Consider the following 23,578-nt stretch of genomic DNA (forward strand, 5'->3'; position numbering starts at 1 on the left):
AGGACTTCCCTTCTCCATGTTCCAGAGAACCTGAGTACACCCACTTGGAAACTAGAAAAACACAAGAACATATTAATCGAGGATACCAAATCTGTACCTGATACCAAATGGGACATTGTAGTACTTGTTTCAATGAATCTCACAGTAATCCAAAAATGAATTATTATGTAATTATAGAAAAAGTACACAGTTTTATTTATAAGTATATCAGGCAAATAGCAAACTGTAAAATGAAGTGTAACTAGATACATAAGGGGTGCTACATAATGACCAGATTATAGTATGCGCCATGAAATCGCTCTGAACTTATGAGCTGAGAACAAGATTGTGTCAATGTTCCCCTTTTTTCTGTCAGGTGAGAAATTGGAGTGATATGTCACCCATCTGTTAACTGTATAGGGTTCTGCAGGATCACTGTGGGAAGTATATTATTCTGCAGAAGTCTCCTAAACAGCAAGGCCTCCTCCACCCGAAGCAGATTTAACAACATGAGCTTTCTACCAAATAAAACGACCCAGGCGCTTTGAGAGGCCAAGCCATTTACAAGCCTGAGGCCCCGAAGTCTTGGGACGCTCTGGGACGAAAGACGATTAAGCCGCTGCCTGAGGGCAACCACACTGAACGGCAGGGGTTGTGAGGGCTTGGGCCTGGGGCTTCTCTTCTTCTGGAGTTGGGAGGAGAAGAGCTGGTCCAGGACCGGCTGGTTAGAAGGCAGTTCCTTGTGTTTCTAGCCCTGGGGCCGACTCTGTGGGGAGCCCAGACTGAGCCCCCTCTCGGGCTCTCTCACACCTCGATCTGAGGCCAGCTTGGTCTGGAGGTCATAGCGTTCCAGGTGTTTCTTTGCCTTATCCTCATACCTGCAAGGACCAGAAACCCTTTAGCCAATTAAGAAATGGTATATTATCATCTCCTGAAAGAAAGGAAAAACAAGTACTCGCTGAAATATTGTCTTTTTTTTTACAGGAGCAGAGTGTTTGGAGAACTATAGACATCCACCGACATTGTAGTACTGCTTTTTTCAGAATCATTATTTATATACATGTTCTACTGTTTTCCCACAAAATAAAAAGAAACAAAGAAAACTGCACATTTCTCAAGGGAAGCAACCTAACACGAGTTCTTCATTAAGGCCTCTAGGGCTCTCTGTTTTGTAAGACATGGATATAATATGCCTCTCTCTGTAACAGTCATTTGTATCTATTACCTCCCCTCTTATGTGGCTGTACAACTTGGAAAGTCAGTTTGCACCCGTCTGACCGCATTAGACGCCTGGCTTACAGGGGGCTTCTCGTCACCAGTTCTGATGTTGCACTTGTGCTCTGTAATACAAACGTTCAATTCCCTCTTAGACTTTCCAACATAATAATAGCCACATGAGCACTTGACAGTAAATGGACCACAAATTTGGTTTTCATTCCCGTATGAGGGTGAAGAAAGAAAACACCATTGGCCATTGCATTACAGTTCACACAATTATGACATCACAGTTCACACTTCTGTAGCTCAGTTGGTAGAGCATGGCGCTTGTAACGCCAGGGTAGTGGGTTCGATTCCCGGGACCACCCATACGTAGAATGTATGCACACATGACTGTAAGTCGCTTTGGATAAAAGCGTCTGCTAAATGGCATATATTATGTTATATGACATCACAGTTCACACAATTATGACAGAAAATTGCCAGGAGGGAGGGTATACAGAAAATGTTGAAGGGGTACATATTAATCTGCTCTTACCAGGCCGTCCCTTAGGTTTCTAGCACGCTTAAAAGCGAATCGAGGGATAGTCTGAAAAGCCCGACCAACATAGGGGTCCGTAGAGATAACATGCCAATGCTATTTAATGGAAGATTTAACAGTCAGACACATAGGGGAATAAGTAATAGGGCTGTCCCCAACTAAAAACAAAATCTTGGTCGACCGAAAGTCTGTTCTTTCGACAAATACCTAGGTGTCTGGCTAGACTGTAAACTCTCCTTCCAGACTCATAAGCATCACCAAACCAAAATTAAATCTAGAATCGGCTTCCTATTTCGCAACAAAGCCTCCTTCACTCACGCTGCCAAACATACCCTCGTAAAAGTGACCATCCTACTGATACTCAACTTCATGTGATGTCACTTACAAAATAGCCTCTAACACTCTACTCAGCAAACTGGATGTAGTCTATCACAGTGCCATCCCTTTTGTCAACAAAGCCCCATATACCACCCACCACTACGACCTGTATGCTCTCGTCGTCTAGCCCTCGCTACATATTTGTCGCCAGACCCACTGGCTCCAGGTCTTCTATAATTGTTTGCTAGGTAAAGCTCCACCTTATCTCAGCTCACAGATCACCATAACAACACCCACCCGTAGCACGCGCTCCAGCAGGTATATCTCACTGGTCATCCCCAAAGCCAACACCTCCTTTGGCCACCTTAAATTCCAGTTCTCTGCTGCCAATGACTGGAACGAATTGCAAAAATTGCTGAAGTTGGAGACTTATATCTCCCTCACTAACTTTAAGCGTCAGCTATCGAAGCAGCTTACCGATCTCTGCAGCTGTACACAGCCCATCTGTAAATACCCCATCCAACTACCTACCTCATCCCCATATTGCTTTTATTAACTTTTTTTGCACACCAGTATTTCTACTTGCACATCATCTGCACATTTATCACTCCAGTGTTCATTTGCTAAATTGTAATTACTTTGCTACTATGGCCTATTTTTGCCTTATCTCCTTACTCCATTTGCACACATTGTATATAGATCTTTCTATTGTGTTTTGGTTAAATAAAGGTGAAAAGAATAAATAAAAAAATAATAATCGTTTGGTCAAAATATTTAAATGTGCATTTTTCCATATACACAACCTACATGTTTAATAAAATCTACTATATATGCATGGAGCTTGTCTGATGCTATAGAGATTGTAGAGGAATACAAATACCTGGGCATTCTCTTGGACAATAAGCTTCAGTGGAGTAAATGTACAGACCTGATCTTACAAAGAGTCAACAGAGACTGTACTTCCTCAAAAAGCTGGGATCTTTTAATGTTGACTGTACTAACTCTGTTTTTACAAATCTTTCATTGAGAGTATTTTAACTTTTTGTATTGTTTGTTGGTTTGGCAATGCCAATGTCAGCCAGAGAAACATGCTGAGAAGGATTATTACCACAGCAAGCAAGGTGCTTGGAGTCAAACAGACAGGCCTGGATGAGCCTAAACCTATCAATGTTACATTGAACTGGGTGAAGGGAATATGAATGACAGTCATCCAATATGCTGTAATAGAAATAAGGTCATGCTCATTAAAAAATACAATTGTCCTCCCTCATCTGAAACGGCACAGACTGCCATTGATTGAATTTAGTCTTCAAGATCAAATCCAACTTTATTTGTCCCATGTGCCGACACATGGGACAACAAGTGCAGTAGACCTTACCGTGAAGTGCTTACTTACAAGTCCTTAACCAACAGTGCAGTTCAAGAAAGAGTTAAGAAAATATTTACCAAAAAAACTAAAACAAAAACACAAAATAACAATAACGAGGCTATATACAGGGGGTACGGGTACCGACTCTATGTGGAGGGGTACAGGTTTGTTGAGGTAATTTGTACATGTAGGTAGGGGTAAAGTGACTATGCCTAGATAAAATAGTGAGTAGCAGCAGTGTATAAAACAAATAGAGGGGAGGGGGGCTCAATGGAAATAGTCCGGTGGCCATTTGATTAAATGTTCAGCAGTCTTACGGCTTGGGGGTAGAAGCTGTTAAGGAGCCTTTTGGTCCTACTGTAAACTTGGTGCTCCAGTACTGCTTGCCGTGCGGTAGCAGAGAAAACAGTCTATGACTTGTGGACTAACCCCACCTAGTATATACACTACTATTCAAAAGTTTGGGGACACTTAGGAACGTACTTGTTTTTGAAAAATCACATTTATTTGTGCATGAAATTGATCAGAAATACAGTGTACACATTGTTAATGTTGTAAATGACTATTGTAGCTGGCAACGGCTGATTTTTAATGGAATATCTACATAGGCGTACAGAGGCCCATTATCAGCAACAATCACTCCTGTGTTCCAATGGCACGTTGTGTTAGCTAATCCAGGTTTATCATTTTAAAAGGCTAATTGATCATTAGAAAACCCTTGCAATTATGTTAGCACAGCTGAAAACTGTTGTTCTGATTTAAAGAAGCCAGTTGAGTATCTGGAGCATCAGCAGTTGGGAGTTCGATTACAGGCTCAAAATGTCCAGAAACAAAGAACTTTCTTCTGATACTCGTCAGTCTATTCTTGTTCTGAGAAATTAAGGCTATTCCATGCCAGAAACTGAAGATCTTGTAAAACAGGTTGTACTACTCCTTTCACAGAACAGAGCAATCTGGCTCTAACCAGAATAGGAGTGGGAGGCCCCGGTGCACAACTGAGCAAGAGGACAAGTACATTAGTGTCTAGTTTGAGAAACAGACGCCTCACAAGTCCTGAACTGGCAGCTTCATTAAATAGTACTGCCAAAACACCAGTCTCAATGTCAACAGGGAAGAAGTGACTCCGGGATGCTGGCTTTCAATACTTCGCACCTTTGGCAGCGATTACAACCTTGAGTCTTCTTGGGTATGACGCTACAAGCATGGCACACCTGTATTTGGGGAGCTTCAACCATTCCTCTCTGCAGGTCCTCTCAAACTCTGTCAGGTTGGATGGGGAGCGTTGCTGCACAGCTGTCTCTCCAGAGATGTTTGTTCGGGTTCAAGTCCAGGCTCTGGCTGGGCCACTCAAGGACATTCAGAGACTTGTTCCGAAGCCACTCCTGCGTTGTCTTTGCTGTGTGCTTAGGGTCGTTGTTCTGTTAGAAAGTGAACCTTCTCCACAGGTGAAGGTCCTGAGCGCTCTGGAGCAGGTTTTCATCAAGGATCTCTCTATACTTTGCTCTGTTCATCTTTCCCTCGATCCTGACTAGTCTCCCAGTCCCTGCTGCTGAAAAACATCTCCACCACCATGCGTCACCATAGGGATGGTGCCAGGTTTCCTCCAGAATTGACGCTTGGCATTCAGACCAAAGAGTTCAATCTTGGTTTCATCAGACCAGAAAATGTTGTTTCTCATGGTCTGAGAGCCTTTAGGCAAATTTCAAGCGGGCTTTCATGTGCCTTTTAATGTGGAGTGGCTTCCATCTGGCCACTACCATAAAGGCCCGATTGGTGGAGTGCTGCTTAGATGGTTGTCCTTCTGGAAGGTTCTCCCATCTCCACAGAGGAACTCTGGAATTCTGTCAGAGTGAGCATCGTGTTCTTGGTCACCTCCCAAAGGCCTTATCCCCCGATTGCTGAGTTTGGCCGGGTGGCAAGCTCTAGGAAGAGTCTTGGTGGTTCCAAACTTCTTTCATTTAAGAAGGATGGAGAAATCTGTGTTCTTGGGGACATTCAATGCAACAGAAATATTTTGGTACCCTTCCCCAGATCTGTGCCTCAACACAACCCTGTCTTTGAGCTATACAGACAATTCCTTCAACCTCATGGCTTGGTTTATGCTCTGATATGCACTATCAACTGTGAGACCTTATATAGACAGGTGTGCGCCTTTCCAAATCAAGTCCAATCAATTGAATTTACCACAGGTGGAGACCAATCAAGTTGTAGAAACATCAAACATCAAGGATGATCAATGGAAACAGGATGCACCTGAGCTCAATTTTGAGTCTCATAGCAAAGGGTCTGAATACTTTTGTAAATAAGGTATTACTATTTTACTAGTAAAATGTATGGGGTATTGTGTGTAGATTAAGGACATTTTATTTAATCCATTGTAGAATAATGCTGTAATGTAACAATGTGGGGAAAAGGTATGTTTTATTTTTAACAAGAAAATCTTAACAAGAACATGTTCTTAACAAGAAAATTTCCCAGGACATCGACATTTCTTATATGGGCAGAAAGCATACATTCTTGTTAACTTAATCGAACTGCACTGTTGAATTTACAGTGAGAAAATACCATGTTATTGTTTGAGGAGAGTGCACAAAAAAACTTTTATCACAGCAACTGGTTTGATACTGTACATTCACCTCGAAGGTAAATAATGTACTTCCATTCAGAAATCTTGCACTGATTTGTCATCCTGAGGGTCGCAGAGATAAAATGTAACATAGTTTTGTTTATAAAATCAATTTTTATATTCAAATGTAGGAACTGGGTTCTAAAGTTTGAACTCCTGTTGTTTCTAAGTCTTTGGAAGCGGGTGAGAACCATGAGCCTCCTAGGTTTTGTATTGAAGTCAATGCACCCAGAGGAGGACGGAAGCTAGCTATCCTCCGGCTACACAATGGTTCTACTCTACAGAGTGCTGTTGAGGCTACTGTAGACCTTCATTGCAAAACAGTGTTTTAATAAATTATTTGGGACATGTGAATATTTAGATTTATCTAAAAATTATATTTTAAATGTGTTAAAAAATATATATGAAATTCACTGAGGATGGCACTCCCCTTCCTCCTTTGAAGAGCCACCAATGAAAACCATATAGCATCAGACTGACGAGGTGAAAAAACTGATTGTTTGACTATTATTTAGATACTTAAAATATTACCTGAGAAACCACAGGCTCCATCTACAAATGACCTGGCTCAATCTGCACCTTTGTTTAAAAAACTCAATATCTTGTCTATTTACGACATTAATGTACAACAATTATGTACTTTCATCTACAAATACTCCTTCCTCCCAGACTGTTTACATAAACCATTCAATGGACTATTCCAGGTGAATTCTGAATCCATCTATTGACCACCAGACACTGTGATAATCTTCACCTTCCCCACTGCCACACCTCACATTGTATCTGATAGAGAATTGACTGAGGTACCATACTCTGGAATTCTTATCTTCACATTGTCAAATCACCGTCATCCCTCAATAACTACAAGCTTAAACTGGGGGTCAGCCTGATGAACCAAACTACCCAATTTGATTATGTATACTGTGTCATGTATTGTATTGTCATGTCTTGTCCCTGTGCTTTCTCTTCTCTTCGTTTCCCCCTGCTGGTCGTATTAGGTTTCTTTCTCTCTCTTTATCCCTCTCTCTCTCTATCGTTCCGTTCCTGCTTCCAGCTGTTCCTCATTCTCCTAACGACCTCGTTTACTCTTTCACACCTGTCCCCTATTTTGCCCTCTGATTAAGTCTCTATTTCTCTCTCTGTTTCTGCTTCTGTCCTTGTCGGATTCTTGTTTGCTGTTTGCTTTGCCTTTGTTCCGTCCAGTTGTATTCTGCCTCGTCATCAGATACTGCGTGTGAGCAGGTGTCTCTATCCTCTACGGCCCGCGCCTACCCGTAGGGACCTGCAGTCTGTTGCCGCTAGCCCTGCAACTCTCCTCAACAACTAGAAGGGGGACTCTCCTGCTAAACTAGAGGACTTGTGTTTTCCCTGTTTGGACTTCCCCTGTAATGATTGAGGATTTATGTTTTCCCTGTTTGGACATTAAAAGACTCTGTTTCCGTTATATCGCTTTTGGGTCCTCACTCACCTGCATAACATACTGAGTATATTTTGTACAATTACAATGAATGTGCTTTGTTTAACTGTCTGAACAAACTTTTCTTTGTACATATATTTGTGGTGTGGTTTTCATAAGTCCTTTTGCACTTCCAACCTCAACTGCACACTGTTTTTACCAGTGTTATATCAGTTAGTTTTGTATTTGACTTTTCTTTAGTGCGAATAAATAAAACCTATGAATAAATAAAACCTTCCATACTCAAATGGTGAAACACTAAATGTGATGTTCTTTGTTCGACTGTACATGCATGAAACGAACATTATGGAAAACATGCCTCACACTAAGTCATAGTTAGGAGTAGAATAATGTATTGGCAAGAATTTGGCACCGTCAACTTTAAGAAGGTTACTAAGAAAGTTCAGCCAGACACAAGTCAGTATTCGATGCCCAAGGACGTCGGGAGATGACGGGGACACCAGACACTAGGGGCAACAGGGATTCATTTCACCTTACTCACTTCGAAATTTGACGTTTGGAACAACTTGGCAATTTGATGTTTGAGAAACATGGATGAACGTCTAATTGTGACGTGAGACTGTGAGAGCTTGTTGGGAAAGTTAGCCTAATCATTTAAACCACCTAAATATATTTCCTTTACATTTAGTATTTGAAACTCAAACATGAATTCCCATCTGCTTTTTCTATAATGCTGCAGAATCTGTATCATTATCCATACCTTATATTCCAATGCATCAAACATTAGGGGCTGCAGGTAGCCTAGTGGTTAGGTTGCAAGATCGAATCCCCGAGCTGACAAGGTAAAAATCTGTCGTTCTGCCCCTGAACAAGGCACGTAACCCACTGTTCCTAGGCCATCATTGAAAATAAGAATCTGTTCTCAACTGACAATTTTAAAAATAAAAAGTTACACATGCCCACCATGGTGTTGGGTAGCTGCTGACATTTGAGAACTCATCTAGTTTAGAAATCAAACTCTGGTCATGTTATTGCAGAGCACATTGTATACATTTTTTGCCCAGCTGTTTTTAGAGAAGATTGTAATTGTAAGGTAGCTGTAATGTTCGTTTTTAAACCTCCATTCTAGCATACATGACACACACATTTTTCAATCGACATGCTTTTATTTGGGTTTCTATGCTAATTATAAAACTGAAATGTTTCTTTGAGCTAGTTACTTAAAATTGTAGAAATATAACCATGCCAACACATGATTCAAACATGTAATTCACCAACAGAGAGGAAACTAATGAAACACTGGCTTTGTCAGCAGGCAATTTTACATTTACAGTAGCTTGCTAGGCTAATCAAACTAACATTAGCCAGCCTCAATAAATTGGCTAAGTGGTCAATGGAGTTGGTGCTTCATATGATTAAGACAATGTTCATTGCAAGCTGTATTTTTCAAGTGCACTCAAACAGATATGGATCTTATTTCAGTCATTACACAAAGTGAGCAGCTCGAGTTTTCATGTGAGGCTGTGTTTCAATGACTGTATATCTGCGTTTACATCTTAGATAGAAGCCGGCCATTGGCTGCCTTCATCACGGGGGGTATGTACAGGAGTTCTGATTGGTTCCAATTTTGGCAAATGTGCCTGTGCAGACAGTGTTGAAATGTACTTTTTATGAAAATGTGCAAGACTTCAAGGTGCCAACAAATTTGATAGTCTTTATAACAACGTTTCACTGATATACAAAAAGAATCTGCTCCCTCGAAGGAGATCAATCAACTTCACGTTTTTCGGCTTTCTGCCCACCACCTAGAATATGGAGGCATTCCATCATGGATGCCTCAGAAGAATCTGCAGAATTTTCTGGCAAAAAACCCCCCACCAAAGACGAACTCTACAGGAAGACCAAAAGCCAGATTATCACATACCAAAATCAAGATAAGAAGAATGCGTTCGCTTGGCCATGTTTTCCGGATGGAGCAGGATAGCATCCCAAAATTTGCCCTATGGTGGACCGCCAGGGAAAAGAGAACCTGGAAGACCTAAAACTACTTGGAGAAGAACTGTGATGGACGAGCTGGCCAAGATGAACCTCTCGTGGGGGCGAGGCACAACACGTGGCCAAGGACAGAGAGCGGTTGAAGGAACTCATTGTAGCCTTATGTCCCCATAGGGGAAGAAGAAGTAAGGAAGTATAATGCAGATTGTCAATCAATTAAGCCCAAAAGTTTGTAATACTACAATGACATAATATTGCTGCTAATGCCTCTGGACCTTTCATCAGAGGGCAATGAGACGAAATCCCAGGTGTGCCACTGCTGCTATGTCCTAGAGGTAAGGTCAACTAAATTACACTCATAAAAAGCCTGCTTTGGTGTAAGGGGTTAAAGGCAATTGAATCTGCTAACTTGCACTCCCATACGCTTCAATGTAAATGATTATTTTTGGTATTATGGCACGGCATCCACACATGCAACTGACCTGTGTTACTAGAGTTCACGTGAGAGCGATAACGATTCCTAGAAGTGGCGTGCCCCTTAACTGTGGCGTCGAAAAAGGAGCCAAATATTTGCCTCGTCTTATTTCACGTTTAAGACAGCGGTAACACAAGGTGGGATTCTAAACAGATGTCTTTTTCCATACACTCGTCCATACCTTACATAAGTTCCACACGTAGGCTAGCGCTGAGACACATTTTCCGTCCTTTCAATGACTTTAAACTGGTATGCAGTGATCCACGATAATTGGGTGGAGTGCTTTCGGTAGAGGGTAATGATACTATTCCATGATGCTGGTTGAGTTGTTCAGTCTCAGTGGATGTAGATCAGAAGATAATGCCATTTATGATTTGTTTTACTGGCATGTGAATGTACATCTGGATGTTGTTAGAAAATAAAAAGGAAAGGGGGATACCTATTCAGTCCGTTGTACAACTGAAGGCATTCAACTGAAATGTGTCTTCCTCTTTTAACCCAACCCCTCTGAATCAGAGAGGTGCGGGGGGCTGACTTAATCGACATTCACGTCTTCGGCGCCCGGGGAACAGTGGGTTAACTGACTTGCTCGGGGGCAGAGCAATAGATTTTTACCTTGTCAGCTCTGGGATTTGATTTTTTCCGAAGGTCCCTAATGGCAGTACGACGTGCATTGCATATCTTTGATATGGGCCGGCAGGTAGCCTAGTGGTTAGAGCGTTGGACTAACACCCGAAAGGTTGCAAGATTGAATCCCAGAGTTTACAATGTAAAAATCTGTCGTTCTGCCTCTGAACAAGGCAGTTAACCCACTGTTCCTAGTCCGTCATTGAAAATAAGAATGTGTTCTTAACCAACTTGCCTAGTTAAATAAAGGTCAAATTAAAATTTAAAAAATATCCAATTTAAAACAATTCTTCAATATTAGGGAAGCACAAAGGTGAGTGACCTCTCTCGTGCTGAATCATGAGTCACGCAGACCTTTTTACAGTGTGCTGTACTATACAGACACCACCGAAAATCATGGCCTCTCAGCTGTGGAAAGGCAATTAAGGGTCACAAAATGTAACTTTCACATTTTCTTATAAAATGTTCAATTGCATTTTCTGAATTTTATTCATATCAGTTTCGTTCTCCTACATCTTATTTTTATTAGGCGAAATACTCAAACTTGTTCATAATTTACATACTGAACAAAAATATAAATGCAACATGTAAAGTGTTGGTCCCATGTTTTATGAGCTGAAATAAAAGATCCCAAACGCAGCAAAGGCTTATTTCTCTCAAATGTTGTGCACAAATTTGTTTACATCCCTGTTAGTGAGCATTTCTCCTTTGCCAATCCATCCACCTGACAGGTGTGGCATATCAAGAAGCTGATTAAACAGCATGATCATTAAACAGGTGTACCTTGTACTAGGGGCAATAAAAGGAGACTAAAATGTGCAGCGTTGTCACACAATCCAATGCCACAGAAGGTGCAATTGGCAAGCTAAATGCAGGAATGTCCACGAGCTGTTACCAGAGAAAATACCTTTGAGTGCTCAAGATGCATGGCATACTTTGGAAAAAGGAGATATTTCATGCAGAATACCTGTTTAACAGTGGAAAATATTGACCATGTAACCTAGTAATCAGATGCAGTCTGGAAAATATAAACATAGCTCATATTAACAATTCTGTCTGGGTAGCAACATGAATAAGCCAAGCAAAATTTCCAGGGCCATATTTTACACATGCAAGTGACAGGTCAATCTTTCTTTTTTTTGCCTTGCTAATAATAACTAATGGAAACTGCTTCGAAGGTGAAGTCTGGAAACTCACTTCTTTCGGTCCTCCTCCCCCAGGTTTTTCCATCTCTCCTGCACGGCAGAGGTGATGTCCTGGAGGCTTGCTGCGGGCTTCTCCTGGAGAACCTCTGCCCGGGTCTCCCTCTCAAACAGGCAGGGGGGGGGGGGGGGGTCCTCATGGTACGGCTACTGATCAGGTTGTAGGCCTTCAGTGACACACGTTTCTCCGTTATAGCGTTTGACACCTTTTTGCCAGGGCTGCTCTGATCCTTGGCCTGGACCAGGCCCAGGTCATTGCTGCATCCGGTGGGCAGGTGGACCTTGACTGACTGCAGTGGCTCTCCTGTGGAGGGGTCTGTCAGAGCTGTGCCTCGGCTCCAACTCACTGCTGATAACTGCTCAACGTTTTGGTCAGGACCTTGGTCATGGCGGTTGAGCCTCTCCAGGCCGTTGGCTGGGCCTGGATTTATTATCTCGCTGCAGGTCAAAGCAATTTCATCTTCCAATAGTGGAAAAGTCAAAGTCCCCTGGGATTTGGTTGACTATCCAGTCTTCAGAGGAAGAGGAGGAGCTAGTGTTTACTGTCTGGTCACCTGCCACTACCCTGGATGGAGAGCCATCACTGCAGCCAAATGGCGCTTTTTCCACCGTGACACTGTGCTCCATAAGACTGTCCGCTACGTCAGCGTTTCCCCTACAGTTGCCCAGTGATAATGGGCAACTGTAGGCATCTTCTCCAGTGACTGGTGGAGCCTCACTAGGAGACCCCGAACCAGGGCCATACAAGGAAACCAACAGCGTCTCCAATTCTGCCAGCACAGCCTCCTGACAGTCACAGTCTCTGTGAGAAATAACATAACACACTAATGCCCATGCTGTTCACTTTCCCTTCTTTACAGGCAGTGGCTGTGCACCCAGGTAACTGCACATTTAGTTAATGTGGTTAATTACATCACTGGTCAGCTCCTCCTATTTCAAATGGTGGTGGCTAAGGAACTGATTGGCAACTTATTGTTTACTGTCAGCGCTTTCTATTTTTTATCACAGAAAATCAATCAAGTTCTTTTGAGGAGAGAAACGAGATAGTTGGACAAAGGGTAAAGGGACAGTAACGTTAGCTAGCCAAAGCAAGTGAATGGATTCCTTGCTGTACCGTAGAAGCTACATGTAAGGAAATCATACATTTGCTAACTGGATCTTGCATCGCATATTTGCAGCGGAATCGGTCAGAAAGCTGAGAAGGATAAATTGACTGGTATCTGGTTCTGCAGCTACTGTCTGTTTTTATACATCTTTTGAACATCTTCAATCATATTTAGTTTCCCCTAAGTTTTGTATTCTTTCAACCAAAGATCATAGAAAGAGAGTGGTAGTATGGAACATGAATCTGTTCTCAAGGAAATTGAGAAAAAAAAAGAGAGAAAACGGAAACCCTGTTCTGGTGCAGAATCTGGGTCTTCTTGGGGGGGGGGGGGGGGGGCAGGTTGACGCCTACAGTGGATGCGGGAACAGCGATGTTGAGCATCATAGTGGGATAACGGCTGCAGGCAGAGTCTGCTGGGTACTTGAGCCAGGTAGTGCTGCCGGACTACCCGATGGTCAAGCAGAAATAACGTATCAGATCGATCATTCAAAGATAGATGTTTTGCTGGGGTTACTGGAGCTTGATAAAGAGCCATCCATACCAGGTTTGGGAAAGAATCGATCTATCACAATCTGTTAAAATAAATCAAATCAACATAATAACTGGGGAACCATTTCAGTGAAAAACAAAATTATATTTTCTATATTTGTATTTCGGTCCCCACTTCATTCCAAGTGGCTCTGCCTATTAACATGCATAGTACGCAGGAAGGTAGAATGTTATGTAGACATTTTTACATAGCTACTGTAGTTACAAACATGCTTTTTGCATAATTTGTAACAATATGTAGCTATCCACACAGTACTTAAAAGGCATCTGTCATTTAAACACCATGTAAAAATACAGAATGCTAAAGGGATAGTTCACCCAAATTTCAAAATTATTTATTTGTTTCCTTCTATGGACAAGGAGAGACAATTCTCTATGCTTTCATTGTTTACCTAGGCACTGCACTGTCACCAACCGCTTACAATAATGTTTTCTTACCAAAAACCAGACACCCAATATTAACATGTTTAAAATTTCACAGCCAAACCATGTTCACTTCAAACCAAGTTATTGAAAAATACAAACTTTTGGACTTTGAGATTTTTAAAAGTACACTATCAAATCGATTCATGTCGGATCCTCAAGGGTTTTAAATCTTAAAAGGATTCACTTTTTTTTCTCCCCTACACAAACATATCACACGCTGTAGACACTTTGAAAAAGTTTGAACAACCAATGACATCTAAATGCTGTTGCCTTCTAAACTCGAAGAAAACAGTTTACGTTGACAAGTGTTGGTGAAAAGAGAAACTGCTCCAAATGACTTAATTAGCAAATCTCTCACTGCATGACTCGGGCAAACAATTCTAAAATAAACAAGCTTCGCAGTTGACGAGCATCAGGGTCATAACAACTGGAGTTTTTTTAACTCTCTAATTACTGCCATTGAGACCTTGATAATAGCTGTGTACATTACATATACTTTGCCATTACAACATTTGTCAATTACTGTGATACAGTTGATACTGCCTGCTGACTGCCTGGCCATGAATGAGCCCTATTATTCCCATTCTGAGTTGTGTAGAGGCATCTGGGCCTCATTGGCAGCAGTGTTCACTGCCACAGGACCCTGCTCTGATAATTAGAAAAGCAGCACAGAAAAACTGACCAAGGTTCACTGTCAATAAATTTAAAGCTAAGTCTCTTAAACTCTCGATTTGTCCACTCAATCAAGGAGTGATTACGAGTATGGACTTTTTCCCCCAATAATATTTTTGATACAAAATTTGTTAAACAATTCTATCTTGCCTAAAGTGATAAAATACTTCAGAAAGATAATAGGCACGAGAAGAAAAGGAAAATAATAAAAACAAAACAAGTCAGAACTCTGAGGCTTGTGAAATCTGAAAGAAGATCTACCTAAATCTGCAAAACAGAGGTCCTAGGTTTGACACAAAGTCCTAAGATTGATACAAACGTTTCTCAGGTGACATGAGCAATAGGCCGGGGCTGTGTTCCCCAGTCTGTCTGCACACGTCTTCACGTGTCACACCCATGAGCCCGGAACTGGAACACATCTCGGCTTGGCGTCCTACCTGATGACTGATCATCTTTTCCTGGCTAATGACTGATTATTCAAGCAGATCTCTCACCGCATAAATTAAGAGGGTGGGACATTCTAAGAATTGTTGAGAGAAAAGTACAATAAATTGGTACACAAAAACATTTCCTTATCTGGCAAATGATGTTCATGAGCCAGACCTATGGCTAATATTATATAACAGGCAAGAGAGGAACAAATTGCAAAGCAATCACTGTGGCTGGGCTATATATAGTGCTGTACCACAAAACCAAGCACTATCCTCACACATGGAAGAAGTAGTTCCAGGGACACATAGCTTTGTTTTAGGATTGGCACACTGATCATTTTAATGAGCAATACAAAACTTCTCATAACTTTTAAAACACATAGTAAATGGAAAGCCAGTTCATTGATGCAACACTGTTTGAGGTTTTGCGGGTACATGTGGTTTCCTCTCGTTCAGCTCATTATCTACTCATTAGGTCAGGTTATGAGAGAACCAATGGCACCTTTGCTCAAAAGGGCATGGTTGTGGGTTGACACGTTGCCAAAATAAGTGTAACATTTTGTTCCACAAGGGGCATGGCTCCTCCATCAACTTGCCAGAGTTGTGTGTGGAATCTTTGAACTGGATTCCGTGATCGCTAAGCTTCGGCCAGAGAAGGGGGAGGCAATAAGTGTTCTTTCATTGCTACAGGGAGTAGAGGACAAAGGCCAAAGGTCCTTGTCATAACTGGGCTCCAGAGTCCTGCTGCAAAATAACAACAAAGGAAACAGGGGAAAAGGGACTTGCGCTCCATATCTGTCAGGCCACATTAGCCGGGAGATGCACGGCAGGTAGCAGCCACACAACGCCTACCGTGACCAAGCAGAAACTTAACGCTCCACAGCCAACTCAATTACCAGCAGCAAAGCAAATCTCTCTCGCACAGAAGGAGAAAAGGGCATGGACATAGCTGCCCAACAGCCAGCCAACATCACATACTGGCTTGAAATCAAGAGTTCTTGATGCAGCCATTTTACAAGCTTGCTGTCTAGTATTCCTCTTGGGTTTTTCACTTTGCAGTCAGTCACACAGACTGTGGTGGACCTGTTTGTTTTGCAGCTCAACCACCACCTTCCAGAGAAAGGTTCATGCAGACTGTGGAACACACCCAGGGTATGGGGAGAGGGTCTCTGGGACCCCTGGTGTTGGCCAAGACTGGAGGGCAGTGGGAGGACGAGTGGCTGGGTGCCAGTGCAGCCGTGCTATGTCTCTCTATGACGCTAGGCCATCCACATGCACCACGGGCCACAAATTAGACACACCCTATCTTTAATGGTGCCCAGTTTTGCATCACTCATTGTACTCTTGGTTAGGAGAAAATGCCAATCTCAGGGCACTTATTGTAAAGCAAAACAGTGTGACATGTACTTTTGGGAGATATGGAAGTCTGATTTGAATCAGTAAAATAGAAATTGGTGTCATTGAGCACTGCAGGAAAGGACAGAACTGCAAGAGCAGCAATATTTAAGTCAAGCTTTGTGTGGACACCTCCAAGAACAGCTGCCATCAATGTAATTGTCTGCATCTGCATCATTTCCAATCGCCATAAAAAAAGATTATGTCAATATATATTTTTTATATATTTTCCTTTATTATTTTACCTTAACCCCATTACCCCTCCCCTAACTGGAGTAAACTAATGGACATCTGCACCTAGGCTTCTACTTGCAATTTATACATACTATATACACTTTATAGACACGGTATCGTTTACAATAGTTATCTTTTGTTTGTATTTAGTCTCATCCTTCAGCTACCCTCAACCTCTCCCATCTATCTCTGAAGACCATCCAGTTTTGATTTCTACTTGCCATATATATTTAAACTGTACTGTTTCACAAAAGTTCTGGACCTCCGTGCATTTTACAGACACAGTATATTTTAAATGATTTATGTTCTTTCTAGTTAATAATAATAATAATAATAGTTCCACCCATCAGCTCCACTCAACCACTCCCATCTATCTCTGAACACCATCCAGTTTCGATTTCTATTTGACATATGTTTTTCAACTGTGCTGTTTCACAAAAGTTCTGAACCTTTCTATTCTCAAAGTTGATTTTAAATCACCCAGCAGTGCTATTTGCAGAGTTAGCTCCAGGTAAGTGTTGCAATTCTTCAGCCATTCCTGAACCTGCGACCAAAGACTAGCTACATGTGGACAGTATCAAAACAAATGGTCTAACGTTTGTCTCTTCGCAGGCAAAACCTGCAATAAAATACAAATCTTTGTGCTTCACTTATTTAGCATTGTTACGTGACATTTCTGCGGTATAAAAGTGTTTTTTTTTATCTCTGATGACTGGTTTGGATGGACCAGGGCCATGGCTGAGTGATGCTGGTGTTTGACTGACCTCTGGTTGTTCTTGTTGATGGTGGACTGAAAAGCAGGTGGGCCACAGCGTTGGGCCCCAGCGTAGCCATGAGAGCAATCCTGTGATCGGACACCTTGGCCTTCTGCCACACCACCACCTGCAACAACACGCAGCAGCTTATTTTCAGTCCGCCTAAAAAAAGACCACCTGCCGGATCTCGCATTCAAAACAGCAGACCCTGATGACCAATCAAAGCCTCTTCTCTAGCACTTCCCGTACCTGTGTGGATCGCTCAGAGAGAGGTTCAACAATAGTCCTACTCGCACGGGACTTGCATTACTATAGAACGTAGGTTATGTCATTATTAACCCCAGTATGTCTGTTTTTCCCAGAGGATGATTCGGACGGGATTCGTTTTCACCAAACTGCCCCCTGTAATTATTTTTCCCCCATTATGACAGAAGCCTGGAGGCTGTTCTAGGCATGAGGATATTTCAACTTGTCTAAAGATAATAATGGCTTTCAGTTGGGAGAATGTCAAAATAACATCAATAAGAACCGTGAACTAACTGCGTGCAGACGTTTAATTAACTGACGTTTTTGGTAATTTATCAATTCATTGGCACAATATCATCCTCTTCATCTTTAAAAAGAGTAAAAAGCTGATGAGACAAAACAGATCATTCATCTGTAGGGTATGTGCATAGCATTACATTTTAAGCATCCATTTGTTCCCATGTTCTAACCCAAACTGCAAGCAGCACCTGCTAAACACAGTAATACCCCTAAGTATTATCAGAGGACCTTGGAGTCTGCATGCCAAAAAAAACAGTAGGTTATTCTGGCTGGAATTATCACTCTCCTGTCACGTGAAAATGATTGACATGGCATATTCGCACGGGTGTGGTGTTTTGTGCTGTGCACATAATTACATTACCCGACCTCCCCCAGTAAAACTAATCCCGTCCGAATAGGGCTTATGTGTCATCTGTTCTAAAAAGGCCTAAACCAGACCAGAGGGGTTTAGGGATGACTAGAGAACAAGCTACTGTGCGCTGACGCCTATGTCAGGTCACAAACTGTGAGAGCAGTTCGACTGAATAAACGGGCCGTACTTCACACCATTCCCAAATCAGCATGTTGTCTGAACATATTATTTCAACCCACTGGATCAATGTACACTACATAATGAAAGCAGATACACAGTGACCACAAGGTTACACAATCTTCCTCATCTCTGTGCAGCCTCCACCGAGGCTTGGAATCCTCTACTTTTCCTTCATGTCCGATATATGTGAGAGAAAATGAGTCCAACACTAAATGAGAACACATATTTTCACACCCACGGGTGGGCTTGTCGTTGACGTGTCCACCAGCGAGTATATCTCCTGGGTGTTGATTTCTGAAAGTATGCTGTCCGCAGCAGCACACGTCTCCGCTATGAAATATGCAATTTGGTGACTGTAAACGGATCTCACACACAGCACTTGGAGAAGCCATGAAACCCGACGAAGGTCGAAGTGCAAAGTTCGGGATACAGATATGCCTCCCATGTGCTGATGCCATGAAATGGGGGCACGCTCCTCCCTTGATGATGTCAGAGTGATTTCAGTGAGACGTATACAGTGGTGTTATACCTCTGACCCCTTCCCTTAAAGATTCACTCCAAGTGGCCACTGACTGAAACTGAATCTGGGGTTAAGTCTGCAGCCCAGTGTTCTACAGCTTTCTCTGATGGTCTTCCTTTCTTCCATAACTCAGCTCCAAAGGCATCCACAGTTCACTAAATATGACTACGGGAGGGAGTGGGTTCAGGTCATGGGAAATTGCGCATCTTTTCACTGGCACCACAAAATAATCTCTGTCGTCTGGACAGCGTGCCCGGCAAGAACTAAATGGATTCCTGCACAGCATAAACATGTCAAATTCCCACACAAATGTGGTATACTAATTGGTGTGCTATTAAGTGAGAACCTGTGTAAAAAGAACTTGAATTCTCAAGATACTGCAGTGACAGCATAAGCAATGTGTTACTAGTTTTTTTTAAACGATAATTCCTTATTTCTCTGCAATACTTTGTCTGCCATTTTATCTACCTTGGAAAGTTGTGATAAATGATGGAAAAACTACATTTTTACATCGATGCCATATCTAATGATACTTTACTTTGACAAGCAGAAACCTAGGCTAAATCACGCATTTTCCACAAAATCAAACTCATTCACAAAATAAACCCACCTGTGCTCAATATATGGACATTGTTTTGGTGAAAAGAAGGTAAACGCCCAAGAAATGTTGGAGGAAGGCTTTTTGACATAGATATGAGTTGTGCGGCGTGTTAAATACACTGGAACTACTCCAATGCCAGTAACTTTTGAAAGACATGGCCCATTGATGAAGCTCTAACTAATAGCTGAGAGCAGTGACAGTGTTCGAGAGAATGAAAGAGGCGTATGACTAAAGAAAAATGTTTGCTTCATGTTTAAGCCCTATCAACGACAACACTAAAGTATCAAATCATTGATGGCATTAATGACGCTTAAGCAGTGATTAATGGAGTTGGAATGCGGGGAATGGGTTTCACCCATGGAAATGCAGACAGATGAGGACACCTTGTGGTAAGAAGTGTTATTGTGTGCAAGAAGATTAATAAACAGTGAGAACGAAGTTGTACCTTACTGTGAGTGAGGGTGAGTCTCGGCTCTGGTTTTACAGTGGCATACGCCATGAGAAGGTCCTGCACCTTCTTGTGCTCCTCCTTGCACTTTTTCATGTTGCCGCAATACTGCCTCCTCAGTGGGAGATTCTTAAAATATGCTTCAGTGCACAGACTGTGGTACCTGAAAAGACATCAAAGCCCATGTCTACCTATAAAATGTTTCTCTGTGACGTCTACATAAAAATACCATCAGAAACTGACTCCAATTTCAGTAAAAAGGGAAATGCCAAACCTTGCCCTGGGTGAGGGCTTCTGGGAAACGACCCTGCCCGTGAGGTCAAGCGTGTACTGGGTGCCGACGTCGTCCTCGGCAGTCTTTGTCGTGACTGCTACCTGGTGGGAGACCACGGGGCAAATCTATCACAGCTGCTTATTACCACTTTGAACTTTTTCAAGCAGAATTTAGTGTAAAAGAGAGCTGCTTCTGACCTCTGCCACAGTGCATAGGGAGCCCTGGGCCTTTCCTCTGAAGCCATATGTCTCCAGGCGCTCTAGGCCATCGTGGCTGCAGATTTTAGAGGGGTAGTATTTCACAGCCATCACAGCAGTATCAGCAGCTTTTATGCCTGAGCCATTGTCTATGATTTCTATTCGATCCAGACCATGATTCTCCTAAGACACATTAAATACATAAAATAGAGAATGTTCAGTATTGTCCCTTCAAAGAGCCTTGAAAGCAGATTAGATTTTTTTGTTGTTGTCATATTAACAGCTATGTGTTCTAAGTTCTTAAAGCCTCTTTTGTGGATTAATCTGATTATTATATACACTGAGTGTACAAAACATTAAGAACACCTGCTCTTTCCATGAAAGACTGACCAGGTGAATGCTATAATCCCTTATTGATGTCACTTGTTAAATCCACTTCAGTGTAGATGAAGGGGAGGAGATAGGTTAAAGAATAATTTTTAAGCCTTGAGACAATTGATGCATGGGTTGAGTATGTGGGGGGGGGGGGGTGTTCCTATTAGGAAGGTGTTCCTAATGTTTGGTATACTCAGTGTATGTTAGTGTCCACTCCAGCTCCGTTTCCAATTCAATGAGGTGTAAGTACAAGAAATTATAAATTGTGCTTCAAATAAATTGGGCTCTCCAGTGGCACAGCGGTCTAAGGCACTGCATCTCAGTGCTAGAGTCATCACTACAGACCGTGGTTTGATCCCAGGCTGTATCACAACCAGCCGTGATCGGGAGTCCCATAGGGTGGCGCACCATTGGCACAGAATTGTGCGGGTTAGTGGAGGGATAGGCCGTCATTGCCTAGTTAAATGAAGGTTAAATAAATACAAAATAAAAAACATTTGCTTCCTTCCATACAGGCAGGTTTATGTGCTAGAGATACTTGGAGGTCGTTTGATATTGACCATGTGGTGTTCAGTTCCGGGAAAATGTTTTCCTCTTGATAAGTGGATTTGCTTTCCTCTTGGCAATATAGGAGAAGTGTTGGAAATATTAGTCCAATCAAAAGGCTTCACTATGTCCTCAGAGGCTGGCTGTGCTGCCTGAAAGGATTACCGCTGACAGCTCATTAAGAAATGGCTCTGAAGTGGGCAAAGAGTGCACTCATGAGAGAGAACTCAAGTATTCCCCCATGCCAAGAAAAACAAATTCACAGAGAGAGCAGGTGAGCCGAGCCCACTCACAATGGGAAAATATCTGAGGAATTCAGATGACATGACCATATGAGTACACTATAACCATTTCGGACAGCATTGGGAGTTGGAGAGGGTGTGTGTATAGTTACATACATTTTATCAGGACATGTTTAACAGGATACCTTTAAGTAGGCCTAATTCCAACCAGGGAAAATGAGTACAATAGCTATGTGCTTTACAATGTGACAATTTCAACATGCCATGAGTGATTTGCATGTGCTTCACTGGCCACACTAAAGAGTGAACACACATTTTTTTTTTACCAGTTTAATGTAAATTCTCAAGGCACCAGCACCAGGAGTTCCTTCACCACGTTTACCAAAGAGGTGATGACCTCACAGTTGGACAGAATGCGCAGTTTCTGCAGGCAGCGGTTTCATGATTAGCTACTGTTTATGGACACCTGTAATATGGAGAAAGAAAACGTTGATGTGACATTGTTGTGCAATGAGCTGTCATTCACAAATGGAGGTTCTAGTCTGGAGTGTCCGGTTAAATTGTGGTTGAGGGCATTTTTAAACTCTCTAAAATTGTTCAATGAGTGAGAAATAGATGTCATTGTTGCAATAGTTTGTGAGTGGGCAATATATACTATCATCTTAAATGGGAATGTTTCATTATTTTGCCATATTAAAATAAAGTACATTGTGCTAATTTACCTAATGTGGACAGTTTGTGATACTACCTTACACAAGCTTGCATTTTCACCCATAAAATTGAGTGGAATTACACATCCTTTTTATCTCAGATTGGTGGTTTTAGTATAAAAGTTTAGTCATTACGATGACATAAGACTGATTGCTTCAAACGGTTCAATATCTTTGGTTTTGTACGTCGCGCGCGGTGGGATGTGCAGGATTAGGAAAGCGGAGTTAATAAAATTGCCAGGAAATGACACAGAATATTGGGGGTGGGGTCTCTATAAAAGTCGCTGGCCACACACCAATACATGGATTTGACAGTCAATATTTCACTTAAATTATCCAACAGAAAAAGTGTTTTGTTCTCTTTCCCATGGTGGCAGCCTCCCGAAATCAACATGCGACATTGCAAAATATAGATATAAACCTTCTACAGGTCATGAGTGACGTTCATGTGCTTCACTGGCCACACTAAAGGGTGAAATACCAACCATCTATAGGTAATTTCTACCATGTATAGGTTATTGACTTACTTAACGAACCATGTAAAGAGTATTCCAAGTTTCCGTGTGGTCTTTGACTAGTGTTAGTTTAAACAGCGCTACACCCCAAACGTTTTACCCTGTATCCTACTGAATTCAGCGTGATATCCATTGAAGTTATTAAAGTGTTGCGTTTAAACGTACAGCTTTGGCGACCCACTTGAATCAAAAGGTAGCTAAGCTGTTCGATACAAATTGTCCTATAACCAGTGACATCAAATTGTATTTGTCACTTGTGCCGAATACAAGTGTAGACTTCACCGTGAAATGCTTAATTACGAGCCCTTTCCCAATAATGCAGTTAAAAAGTACTAACATTAACAAATAGATAAATATTTTAAAAATAACACAATACCTATATACAAGGAGTACCGGTACGAATCAGTGTACTGGGGTACGAGGTAGTTGGGGTGATTGATTGCGGTAAATATACACATTCCCAGATTCCATGTATTTTTTTCCAGCTGTGTTAGTTAACAGACCGTGGAACCTCATCTCCCCCTCTCCCGCAATTGATTTCAACGTGATATCGATGTGTGATTGACAAATAAATGTTGCGTTTCTCTTCCCATTTTGGCGAACCCCTACTCAAAATACATCTAACTGATACATTTAACTGATTGTCTGCAGGTTAAGTTCCCCATTCATAGACTGGTTTTGCGCCTATTGACGGTAGAATCTTCTGACCAGTTTTGTTAGGAGTCGCGATACTTGCTC

General features: G+C 41.9%; 1 pseudogene; it reads right to left on the reverse strand.

The window, feature by feature from the left end:
* Window positions 1–266: 266 nt before the first annotated feature.
* On the reverse strand, window positions 267–22,058 carry LOC124044404 (annotated as a pseudogene).
* Window positions 22,059–23,578: the final 1,520 nt, after the last annotated feature.

This window comes from Oncorhynchus gorbuscha, linkage group LG09 (assembly GCF_021184085.1).
Source record: "Oncorhynchus gorbuscha isolate QuinsamMale2020 ecotype Even-year linkage group LG09, OgorEven_v1.0, whole genome shotgun sequence".
In the NCBI taxonomy this organism is placed as follows: Eukaryota; Metazoa; Chordata; class Actinopteri; order Salmoniformes; family Salmonidae; genus Oncorhynchus; species Oncorhynchus gorbuscha.